This window comes from Rhinoraja longicauda, chromosome 9, assembly GCF_053455715.1.
Source record: "Rhinoraja longicauda isolate Sanriku21f chromosome 9, sRhiLon1.1, whole genome shotgun sequence".
Lineage (NCBI taxonomy): Eukaryota > Metazoa > Chordata > Chondrichthyes > Rajiformes > Arhynchobatidae > Rhinoraja > Rhinoraja longicauda.
This window is the reverse complement of record NC_135961.1, coordinates 15495777-15507888: the sequence shown is the minus strand read 5'-3', so window position 1 is coordinate 15507888 and position 12112 is coordinate 15495777. Positions and strand designations below refer to the sequence as shown.

The window sequence follows — 12112 nt, the reverse complement described above, 5'->3', positions numbered from 1 at the left end:
ATGAAGTACCTTTATATAAATATCTGAAGGTATCTCTGCATTACATCTCCAGATACCAGTGTCTAGCAGTTGTGCAAGAGTTAATTCCTACTACCTGGGTAGTAACAAGTTTCACATTGCAGAGAGAGACTAGCTCTTAAACACCTTTCATTGCTATTTTCTGGTTTCAAGAACACCAAAAAGATAGAAAATAATGCTTCATTCAATAAAATAAACATGACACTATAACTGACGAACATCAATACAAACATGTTGCTCAGATATTGCAGGTATTTTTTTTAAGCAATGCAATAATCTATTGCTTGAACTTGTTTAAGTGTATTTTCATGCACTCTTGTGTTTTTAGCAAATTGTTTTTGTCTGTTTAGATTTTTTTGGAACAAAGGTCTGGATGTTCAAGCATTGTACATTCAAGCAGATTAATATAATATGGCTCACAAATAAACAGATTACAGAAATAAATTCACCATTCACAAATCTTTTTCTTTTCTTGAAATTTCAATGAGAAATAAACCCATGCTGACTGAATCAAACGTTTCCAAGATTTCTCAACGAAGAATCACAAATGTACTGTTTATTCAAACCTATTTAAAGAAAAATGTTGACACAAGAAACTGCAAATGCTGGAAAACACAAAGTGCTCGAGGAACTCGGCAAGTCAAGCAGCATGAGGAGGGAATGGTTTGGGTCAGAAACCATCAGATTGATTGGGATAAGGGGATGAATGCTGGAAAGGAGATGTGGAGGCAGAGCAAAGGCTGGCAAGTGATAGGTGGATACAGGCAAGGTGTGGGAAGGAGATGATTGATGGAGTAAGTGACAAAACCTGGAGGTGAAATGGAGACAAAACTGTGTCAGAGAAAGAAAGAAGGAGGAGTGAAATATAAATCATGGAGAGGGATATGGGTAGTAAGGGAGAGAGGTGATGAGAAAGGGAATAAAAGGAAAATAGGGGGTTTGGAGATTAATTATTTTTAATTCTGCTCACCAAAGCTATTTCGTGGCACCTTTTGGCCCTTTTTATTGCCTCTTGAGTTTTTTCTTTAATTTCCTGTGTGATACCATCCACTTAAACCTTGCATGCACTTTCTTTTTCTTTTTGCAACCTCTTTGGTCATCCCTTACTTTGGTATCCTCATCCCTCCTCCTCACTGGAATATACCAGTTCAGAACTTCAATCAACTTGTCTTTAAATGACTCCCACATGTCAATTGTGGAGTTACCTAATAACAATTGTTCCTACAGTACCCTCCTGCCCAATAGAGTTTAGTTTGCCTTAACTCCAATTTAGTACTTTTGTGCACAGTCCAGCCTTCTCCATATTCAAAACAATCTTCAAACTTATGGAGTTGTGATGTTTAGTTTAGTTTATAGATGGAAACAGGCCCTTCACCCTCCAGGTTCATGCCATCTATTGAGCACCCATTCACACTAGTTCTGTGTTATCCCACTTTCTTAACCTCTCCCAACACACTAGGGGCAATTTTACAGAGGCCAACTTACATGCAAACCCACACAACTTTGGGATATGGGAGGAAACCGGAGCACCTGGAGGAAATCCACACGTGTCAGAGGGAGAACAGAAAGGTCCACACAAAGAGCATTCGATGTCAGGATTGAACTCAGAGGGAGAGACGGAGAGTTAATATATCAGGTTGCTGGCTCTCCAACCTGAAACACTAACTAACTGCTTCCTCCCCATCCCCTCCACCCAGACCCCTCTCCCTGCCCTGCTCCAGTTCCAAATCCACCGTGTTCCCCATGGCCAGGTCCCAAGCCTGAAGCATAAACAGATTCTGGCTCCACAAATGCTGCCTAACCTGCTGAGTGCTTTTGTCCAGAATATTTTCAGCTTATATTCGAAGTTTGCAATCTCGGCAGTGCCTGTTTCACTCCGAGAGTGACTCGGGTCAGAGAAAGCCACGATCACATGAAAACAATCACAATCCCCAGAAAGTTCTAAGTGTCATAACCATGTTAACACAACTGTGTCACCTTGCTCTTAGGCACCAGTATTATAGATGTCCTTTTAAAGCTGGTGGGGACCACAGACCGAAGTAGTAGTGAGAGGTTGAAATTGTCGACATAAACTTCATTACAAGAGATGTAACGCTGAGGCGCTATTAGACGCTGGTCAGGCCGGAGAGGGTCCAGAGGAGGGTTACAAGAATGATTCCAGGAATGAGTGGGTTAGCATATGATGAGCGTTTGACAGCACTGGGCCTCTACTCGCTGGTGTTTAGAAGGTTGAGAGGGGACCTCATTTTGAAACTTACAAAATAATGAAAGGCATGGATAGACTGGATGTGGAAAGGATGCTTCCTCTGGTGGGAGAGTCTAGGACCAGAGGTCATAGCCTCTGAATTAATGGGCGCTCTTTTAGAAAGGAGGTGAGGAGGAACATCTTTAGTCAGAGGATAGTTAGCCTGTGGAACTCATTGCCACAGAGGGCTGTCGAGGCCAAGTCAGTGGATATCTTTTAAGGCAGAGATAGACAAATTCTTGATTAGAACGGGTGTCAAGGGTTATGGGGAGAAGGCAGGAAAATGGGATTAGGAGGCACAGATCAGCCACGATTGAATGGCAGAGTAGACTCAATGGGCCAAATGGCCTAATTCTACTCCTATAACTTGTGAACTCCAGTCACTTGAATCACACAGGTTTTACAAACACGTCCCAAGTACACTGGCAAGTGCCAATAAACCAATACCCACAAATGCTAGATTAACTCAACTCTAATTCTACCCACTCATCTATCTTAAGTAATGGAATGTATGACTATTTTTCCAATCAGATAGAATAATTCCCAGAAAACAGGAGAACAATGTCATAGGAAGGAAATGCAGATGCTGGTTTACACCGAAGATAGTCACAAAATTCTGGAGTAACTCAGCAGGACAGGCAGCATCTCTGGATAGAAGGAATGGGGGACATTTCGGGTCGAGACCCTTCTTCAGCCAGAAGAAGGGCCTCGAACCGAAACGTCACCCATTCCTTCTCTCCAGAGATGCTGCCTATCCCGCTTAGTTACTCCAGCATTTTGTGTCTATGAACAATGTCATAGTCAGGGAATCTGCACCTACTTCATTTAAAAGATTGGGAACTGTATACTCTTATTATGCCACTGTATGTTTCTTTTTTTTTCCTAATCAGATGTACAGCACTTTGGTCAACGTGGGTTGTTTTTAAATGTGCTATACAAATAAAATTGACTTGACTTGACTTGACTTATTCCATGTAATCATTTCTCTAGCAATTATTTTACTTATGTTGACTTCATTGAATCTATTTGCCCAATTCACCATCAGTTTTATAGAGTCAGAGCCATACGGCAGAGAAACAGGCCCTTCAGTCCACCAAGTCTGCACCAAACATTATGCACCTACCCACTCCAATCCTACATTAATACTATTATGTTTGCTACCCATTCCATCAACTCACCCCAGATTTAACAAATCCCCACATATGTGGGACAATTTACATTGGCCAGACAACCTATTAACCAGCAGATCTAGGGGTGTTCGGAGGAAATCGGAGTACCTGGAGGAAAACCGCACAGGAAAAACCTGGAAATCCCTCACAGGCAGCCTCCGAGACCAGGATTAAATCTGGGTCATTGGCGCTGTGAGATAGCAGCTCTAACAGCTGTGCTAGCCTGCTGCATCACTGAGGATTTCTGTTGGAGATTCAGAGCATGAGCCTCTTCTTGTTTACGAGTAATGAATGGCGTAAATCTATACATGCACTGACCATTTCTTTATTTTTCATCTGCAATACCACTAGTTAGTTTGAGTGATCTTCTAAAAAAAGATTAAATATTGGAATGGCTTTCCTTTTATATGCTCCTTTGTAGTTAATATTTTATCACCTTTTCTTTCTCTCACTAGTATCAGATCCATGTATTTTATTTTATGTATTTTCCTTTAGTTTTATATTGTGCTCTTGCCCATTTTGAATATGAACTAGTTTTGGAATACTTTAAAGTTTTTTTCTGAACACCTTATTACACCAACTGAACTATCACAAAATCACTTACTAATCTGCCCAGTTTACTTGCACAATCTGTTTCTGATCACAAAGAAGTCACCATAAGGTCATAAGTGGGTTGTTCATTGATAACAGCTGTGGCTGGCTGCATTCACAAACCCTATGGAATGGTTTGCTCTCACATTTAGCAAGATCTGGAAAACATTCAGATTTGGGCATATTCCTGCCTGGTGATATTCATCCCATACAAATCTTAGGCAGTGGCTATCTCTAGCAAGAGAGAAAATTTCACCATCACCCAGTCGGCAGCATTACATCAAACATGGTCTACCAATCTACCTAGAGTAGGGTGTGGAAGAGGTTTCCATGAATCAGAATTTTCCTTTCTTCCCAAAAGGGGATGGCACAGTGGCACAGCAGTAGAGTTACTGCCTTACAGCGCCTGAGACCCATGGTTGACGGGTGCTGTCTGTACGGAGTTTGTACTTTCTCCCTGTGACTGTGTGGGTTTTCCGGCCACATATGATTGATTGATACTTTATTATACATTCCAAAAACTTACAGGTTTATAGGTTAATTGACTTCTGTAAATTGTCCCTAGTGTGTAGGATAGTACTAGTGTACAATCTGATCGCTGGTTGGTGTGGACTCGGTGGGCCGAAGGGCCAGTTTCTATGCTGTCTCTCTGTCTAAAGCCTTTCCACTCTATTCAAAGCAGAGGTCAGGATTATGAAGGAAAGCATGCCAACTGTTTGGATGTGCAACACAAAGCATATTCAAGCATCTGGACAGGGTCATAAAATTGAAAACTCCACTTGTCTGGCACCCCTCCCACCAGCCAAAAAATGCCCTCTCTCCTGCCCATCATAACTGCAAAATCACCTGGGTTTCCAAAACCTCTGGCCCTATCATTGAGAGGATAAGGGCAGCACAGGCAAAGCAAGCTGTCTCTTTCATGTGCATGTTAACCTCAAGTTAGCTGCCAAAATAGCCTGGAAACATATTGCCATTTATTAATCATCAATGGGTTACTATTAATGAATCCAACCCAACCACACTGTGTGAATACTTTCACTACAAACTGGACATGTTTCAATAGCATAGTTTAACATCATCTTCAAGGGCAGTTAGGGATGGGCATTAAATGCTGCACTGAAATGCAATGCTAACAGTTTATAAGATATTCAGCCCAGTTATCCCATTGACACAACATTCCTTTAAGAAATATTTGTCACCTTTAAAGATAGGGAAAGGAAGACTAAAAACATCTTAACATTGGTTACATATCAACAATTTTCTGCAAAAAATATTATTTTTTATTCCATGTAAACAACTATTGGGATTAAATTCATTCAATGCCAACTCAAATCCCCTGCTAAGAGGTGGACAGAATAAATGCCTTTAAATTTCTGGAGCTTCTTGTAATGCAGAAAGTTCTTGGGGTTTCACCAAACACACTGCCACCCCTGCACCGTTTTGATATTCAGTAATAATATTAATGTCTAAAATTCTGACTAGTATTGAAGTAACAGTAAAATAGGATTATCATAACCATATCAACACTTATGGAAAGGTAAGTATCTAAGTACTTTTAAAAAAAAAACATGCACCAATTTCTGTTCCACAGATAGGAAGCTGCTTCAGAAATAAATACAATCAACAATTTGCTATAATTTCACATTGTGAGTAATGCATTAAAAAAATCCTGTGCTATTACTATTCTATACCGAGCTTCATTGGTTGATATGACTTTGCAGCATTGCAGGAGAGAAGGTTCTGGAAAGCTGTAATTGTACTGCTTTTCCTTGCAGAAACTGCTCCCCAGGCACGTGTCCTTTGGTGACATCATTACTCGTAGGTCTAATGGTGCCAAGACAAGCTGCATTAAAGCTGGTTTCTTTCACCTTGCAGATGCAGTTCACGACTTCATTAGTATTGTCAGGCCTCACAGCAAATCTGTTATATTGTAGCTTATTTATGCGCCTGATTTGGGAAGCTTCTCAAATTCTATTGTGGCCAATGAACATAAATTTATTATTTTAATACCTTGCAATAAAAATAATGAACAATTTGGGGAGATAACAGAAATCCCTATTTCTATGCGACTATTCCACAGAATATACTTTAAAATGAACCAATTTAAAATTAAGTGCAAATTTCAAATGTTAAACAGAACTACACAGTGGCACAGTGGTAGAGCTGCAGCCTCACAGCGCCAGAGACCCGGGGTTGATCCCGACTCGGGATACTGTCTATGTGGAGTTTGCACATTCTCCCTGTGACCGTGTGGGTTTTCTCTGGGTGCTCCGGTTTCCTCCCACGCGCCAAAGAATGCAGGTTAGTAGGTTAAATAGTATAAGAAAATAACTGCAGATGCTGGTACAAATCGAAGGTATTTATTCACAAAGTGCTGGAGTAACTCAGCAGGTCAGGCAGCATCTCGGGAGAGAAGGAATGGGTGACGTTTCGGGTCGAGACCCTTCTTCAGACTGATGTCAGGGAGGCGGGACAAAGGAAGGATATAGGTGGAGACAGGAAGATAGAGGGAGATCTGGGAAGGAGGAGGGGAAGAGAGGGACAGAGGAACTATCTAAAGTTGGAGAAGTCGATGTTCATACCACTGGGCTGCAAGCTGCCCAGGCGAAATATGAGGTGCTGTTCCTCCAATTTCCGGTGGGCCTCACTATGGCACTGGAGGAGGCCCATGACAGAAAGGTCAGACTGGGAATGGGAGGGGGAGTTGAAGTGCTAGGCCACTGGGAGATCAGTTTGGTCAATGCGGACCGAGCGCAGGTGTTGAGCGAAGCGATCGCCGAGCCTGCGCTTGGTTAATTGGCTTCTGCAAATTGTCCCTAGCATGTAGGATAGAACTAATATACGGGTAATCGTTGGTTGGTGCAGACTCGGTGGGCTGAAGGGCCTGTTTCCACGCTGTATCTCTAAACTAAACTTAAGCAGAATCCTTTTGAATTTAATACACAAGTTACATTGAATAGTTGTTTTGGGGGAGGAGGTGGGGAACTCACTTGCTGCTGACAGCTTTGCTCTCAGGCCTTTCCTGATCTCCAGCTGCCAGCCACAGCATTTCTACAGCTGGTCGGCTCATTTACCTTTTTTTCTAGCTTTGGGAGCTCCGGCAATGGCAGCGTCTTCATCCGCCCTGAATCGCGGGACTGGGTCGGCCCGCTGCGGACCTTTCAACGTCCAGCGCAGCCTGAAATAGGTCGCGGGACTTTCCACCGTCCGGCGGAGACTTCACTGCTGGGAGCCCCGACCGTCCCGACATAGCAGGTTCGACTGCCTGACCGCGGGAGAAGACGGCAGGGAAGAGAAAGACATTCTGGCCTTCCATCACAGTGAGGAGGTGACTGGAGGAGACTCACTGTGATGGATGTTTTTTTTTGTATGTTGGTTTTGTGATTGCATGTTTTATTGCTTTCTTTTTATTACCTCTCATTGTTGACTGTGGGTAACGTAATTTCGTCCAAAAACATGTTTTTGGATGACAATAAGGGCTATTCTATTCTGGGCTGCACACGATATCATTCTTCCAATTGAGAATACGTTACATTGCTAATCAGAAACAAAGGTACCTGTCCAGCTTCTTTATGTGTCAAGCAAAGTCAATCACTAGGTCGAAATCTAGGCTTTTCTATTTAATAGCAATGTGTACCAAGGTCGACAAAGTTGAAAAGGTGGCTCAGTACCACCTTCTCAAGACTCATAAAACCTGAACACCAGAAAACGAGTTAACAGTAGAGTAGATATGCTTCCGATTCAGGTTAGAGTAAGCTAGAACGCTCTCTAAGGAGATTGAGTAAACTCAAAATATGGAAAGACAGCAGAGTGATAGTTAGGGTAGAAAACCAACAGTTAACCAGCAACATATATTCTTCTTGTTACCAGCTTACAAATAATAAGATCAATTAGAGTAAAGTTGAGCAATACATGAAGACAGACACCAACAAATCTCAAGAGGAAAGTAGAGATAATAGATAGTGGGAAAACTGATGATGAGCTCACAGACTTCTGAAGAAGGGTCTCGACCCGAAACATCACCTATTCCTTCTCTCCAGAGATGCTGCTTGTCCCGCTGAGTTACTCCAGCATTTTGTGTCTACCTTCAATGAGTTCACAAACTTTGGTTTAAGTTTACAGAGAGAATGGGTGTGAAGGATGAGAGGCTTTCCATCTTCCAAACATTATGGTGCCCTGAAATGGGGGGACTATGTATAAACACTGCTGTAATCTCTACATGGTGATACCAAAATGTATAAAAATGGTCTTTAATAAAATCTGACAATGCGCACTTTAACCACATACGATTTTTTTCTATTGCAAGTCCCAAATTGTGTAGTACAGAGGCAAATAAATAAATGATGGGTCTTTGTCCCAAACATTATGGAGGGCAAGGTATACAAGGTATACAAGGCAAATTATTTTTTTAAACTAATTTCTAATTGTTTCATAAAACAATTTTCTTGAACATATTTATTGAATCTGAACCATTCTGTAATAAACCAGTGAAATGCACCACACTTTTAATGATAGAGGATGGTTAAAATCAGTGCAGCAATATATTTTGTCAGACCAGAGTAGCGGTGTAATCCAAGGGACAGAGCTGGGACCACTGCTATTTTTGTACATGATGACGTGAATAAAATTTCACAATTTGAAAAATGACATCAAGCTTAAATAGAGAGAGAGAGAGAGAGGTATACAAGATAATATGAAGCTTAGATATTCAAAGACGATCAAACAGCAAGATCAGGCTGTTAAGAGATGTGGAAACAGATTTCATCAGCGTTTACAAAAGGGAATGAGGAAAATAATTTGCAGAATTATGAGGAACAAACTAGGGAATGGAATCAATGAGGATTCAATTGGTCAAATGACCCCTCCTATACCATAATGATTCTATATTCTCCCATCATCTAACCAGAAATATTGGTCAACTGCAACCGATGGTAGAAACCAGAAGATAAATATTAAGCTTCCTGCTATGACACATGTATGGCAATGTATCAAACATATATGCAGCCACTTGCACTCAGGAACCATGTGTTGCAGTTTAAACTTTCCCCTTCAAAAATCTTTATTTGATTGAAGTCCACATTTGCCCTAAAATGTAATATACATTTTATGAACTTAATTATGAACAAATAGTTTGGCCATTTTATCTTAACTTAGTTATTTGAAAAATAACCATAATAAACCACCCTTAGATTGTGTCACCTACAGTCTCGCCTACAGTCTATCTTTTTCTGTTATTTTTAGTGTGTTTCAAAAGTATGTGTTAATGTTCTCTGGTTTGTTTTATGTGGGGGGGGGGGGGGGGGGGGGGAACCTTTTTTTCCAATCTCTTACTTTACCGGAGAAGCGATTGTTTTCCGGATCGTATCTCCGGTCGCTCTGCGGCCTAACATCATGGAGCTAGAAGCCTTGCTCGGGACTGACTTTGAGCCCCACCATGGGGATGTGGACTTAGCATCAGAGCCTGCGATCCCTTGCCTGGGATCAACGCTCCAACCGCGGTCTGCGGACTTCAACATCGAGGAGCTCACAGTCTCGGGTAGAGTCCGATGTCGGGAGCTCCAAACGACGCAGAAGGTTTCGACCAGCCCCGACCCAGGTCTGATCACTCGGTGCAGGGGAGCTGAGATTTCCCCCTTGACGCAGGAGCTTGATCGCCCCGAGGGTTTAAATTTTGCCGGCTATGGGAGTAAGATCGTCCCATCAACGGTAGCCTCGAGGCCCCCGATCGCGAGAGAACAAAGAAGGGAAGAAGCTTGAACTTTTTTTTTCTCCTTCCATCACAGTGTGGAATGCGGAGAAATGTATTTTGTATGTTCTGTTGCTTTTTATTGGTATGACTATATGCTGTATGGCAAATGAAATTCCTCGTATGTTGCAAAACATACCTGGCTAGAGTATGTTTATGATTATGATGAAAAATTCAAAACTACCCATGCTGCAAATCAGAGATAACAACAGAATATCTTGGCGATACTGAAGTCAGATTTATGGGGAGAGAAGCAGAGTTAAAATGTCAAACCGATGACCATCAGACTAAAAACAAATGGTGTTTAATGTTGCAGCAGTTGGGAAGAACAGAGGAAATGTTCGTGAAAGGGTATAGATCGAGATTGCCCAGGTGACACATATTTGTTGTCACTGTCTCAAAGGGTGACAATTGCTTTAATAACCCAGATGGAAGAAAAAAGGAAAAACTGTTTCCAGACAAAATCAACTACTTGATTGTTAAATTTTATTTTTGTTGTTGTTAATCTGCACTGTCTATTATTTCACTTATATCCCACTGAATGACAGTAAAAGAATAACATATTTAATTTGGCACAACAGAACATTATTGTCAGGGCAAATGACAAGATCCATATATTTTACTGTAATAAGTGTTAAAATATAAATGTCAATTTTCTCTTCTTGGAATTTGAGAAATATAAAAGTTTATTCAGCCCAACAATGACATTGTTAATTATATTGTTCTTCAGATATACTTTGTTAGGACTACACTTGGATGCATGGTACCTCTAACGTGGCTGGTCTGCAAACAGAAATGGCAAACAATTAAACTTGGTGCAGCCAAGTACTGTGTTGAACAATTCAACAGACCAACACAAATAATAGGTATCACAAAATGCTGGAGTAACTTGGGAGGATGCTGTGCAGGAAGCCTTTGAAAGAAAGAAACTGCGCTACACAGACCTTGCAGCGGAGGCAGAACAGCGGGGCTGGAGAGCAAAGATCTGCCCGGTAGAAGTTGGATGTCGAGGATTTGTGGCAACATCTACCGTAAGACTGATGAAGGACCTGGGGATCAGCGGACAAGCCCTACGCCAGGCTATCAAGGAAACATCACAGGTGGCAGAGCGGAGTAGCCAGTGGCTCTGGCTGAAGAGGAAAGACCCAATCTGGTCTCCCAAATAAGCCGGCTAGGCAGATGCCGAGGGGGGTGGTTCTGGGACGCCAGAATGCACTGCTGAGCCTACTAGAGACGTTGTGGGTCCAATCAGCGAAACGTCGATGAAAGTAGGTGCCCACTTGATAACCCCAATGACGTGTCTGCCTAGCCTTTCTCAACATCGGAGGAGAATAGGTGAGTGCATAAGCCTCCCATCACCACCGGGAGCAAGTTGACATTTGGCACTTTGGATTTCTAACATCTTGTCCTGTGTATTTGGAAACAGTGGGTCAGGCAGCATCTCAGGAGGAAAGGAATGGGTGACGTTTCGGGTCATGATCCTTCTTCCTCATCGTAGAGTAGGAGGGCAGGAGGAATCACAGAGGGGGAGCAGTGAGAGAGCATGTTGCTAAACTCTCGTCGACGAGAGGAGGAGAACTTCTTCAAAGTAATACCCTGAGGAGAAATCGCAGTTGTGCAAGTTGTGTAGGAAAATAACAGCAGATGCTGGTACAAATCAAAGGTATCACAAAATGCTGGAGTAACTCAGCGGGTCAGGCAGCGTCTCAGGAGAGAAGGAATGGGGTCTCAACCCAAAACATCACCCATTTCTTCTCTCCTGAGATGCTGCCTGACCCACTGAGTTACTCCTACATTTTGTGATACCTTCAATTTGTACCAGCATCTGCAGTTATTTTCCTGCACAAATAATAAGTCAAACAACAAATATCCAAAAATAAATCCAATATTTTGGACAACTAGAGAGAGCAATCACAAGTATTGAACTACCTTCTGATGTTACAAAATATAACATTTGGATAGATTACTCATCCTTTGAAAAGCTGCCTTTGACAAACTTTTTAGGACTCTACCTGTTTGTGTTTCACGACATATTTCTTGTTAAAATACATCTGTTATATCTTAAAACCCATGTAATATACAAGGACTTCTATTGAACCATAGATATTTCAGCACATTTTTTTTCTGGTTTAATATTTTCACTTACCTGTGATAGCAATTTAAGCACTGTGTTTGCAGGTGTTGGCTGCAGGTTCAATCAGAAACTGTGATCTGTTGCTACGTGGGTGGTTTCTAAAGAACAAGAATGTAAATTGCACCTTAGTTTTGTCATTGCACAATTGCCAGTACTATCACAAAGATAAATCATGAACATGGGGGGGTGTCAGCTATTGCTGATTGTGC

General features: G+C 41.7%; 1 protein-coding gene across 3 annotated transcripts in view; it reads right to left on the bottom strand.

Annotated features, from left to right (window-relative positions):
- Positions 1-12112, bottom strand: part of sptbn1 (spectrin, beta, non-erythrocytic 1) — a 195776-nt gene that overhangs the window by 142026 nt on the left and 41638 nt on the right. For 2 of the 3 annotated variants that reach the window (XM_078404832.1, XM_078404833.1), the window contains exon 2: positions 11916-12001. The exons of the other annotated variant lie outside the window; for it this stretch is intronic. The gene's annotated coding sequence lies outside the window, so the exon portion shown is untranslated. The remainder of the gene's footprint in view (positions 1-11915; positions 12002-12112) is intronic. 3 annotated transcript variants of the gene reach the window in all.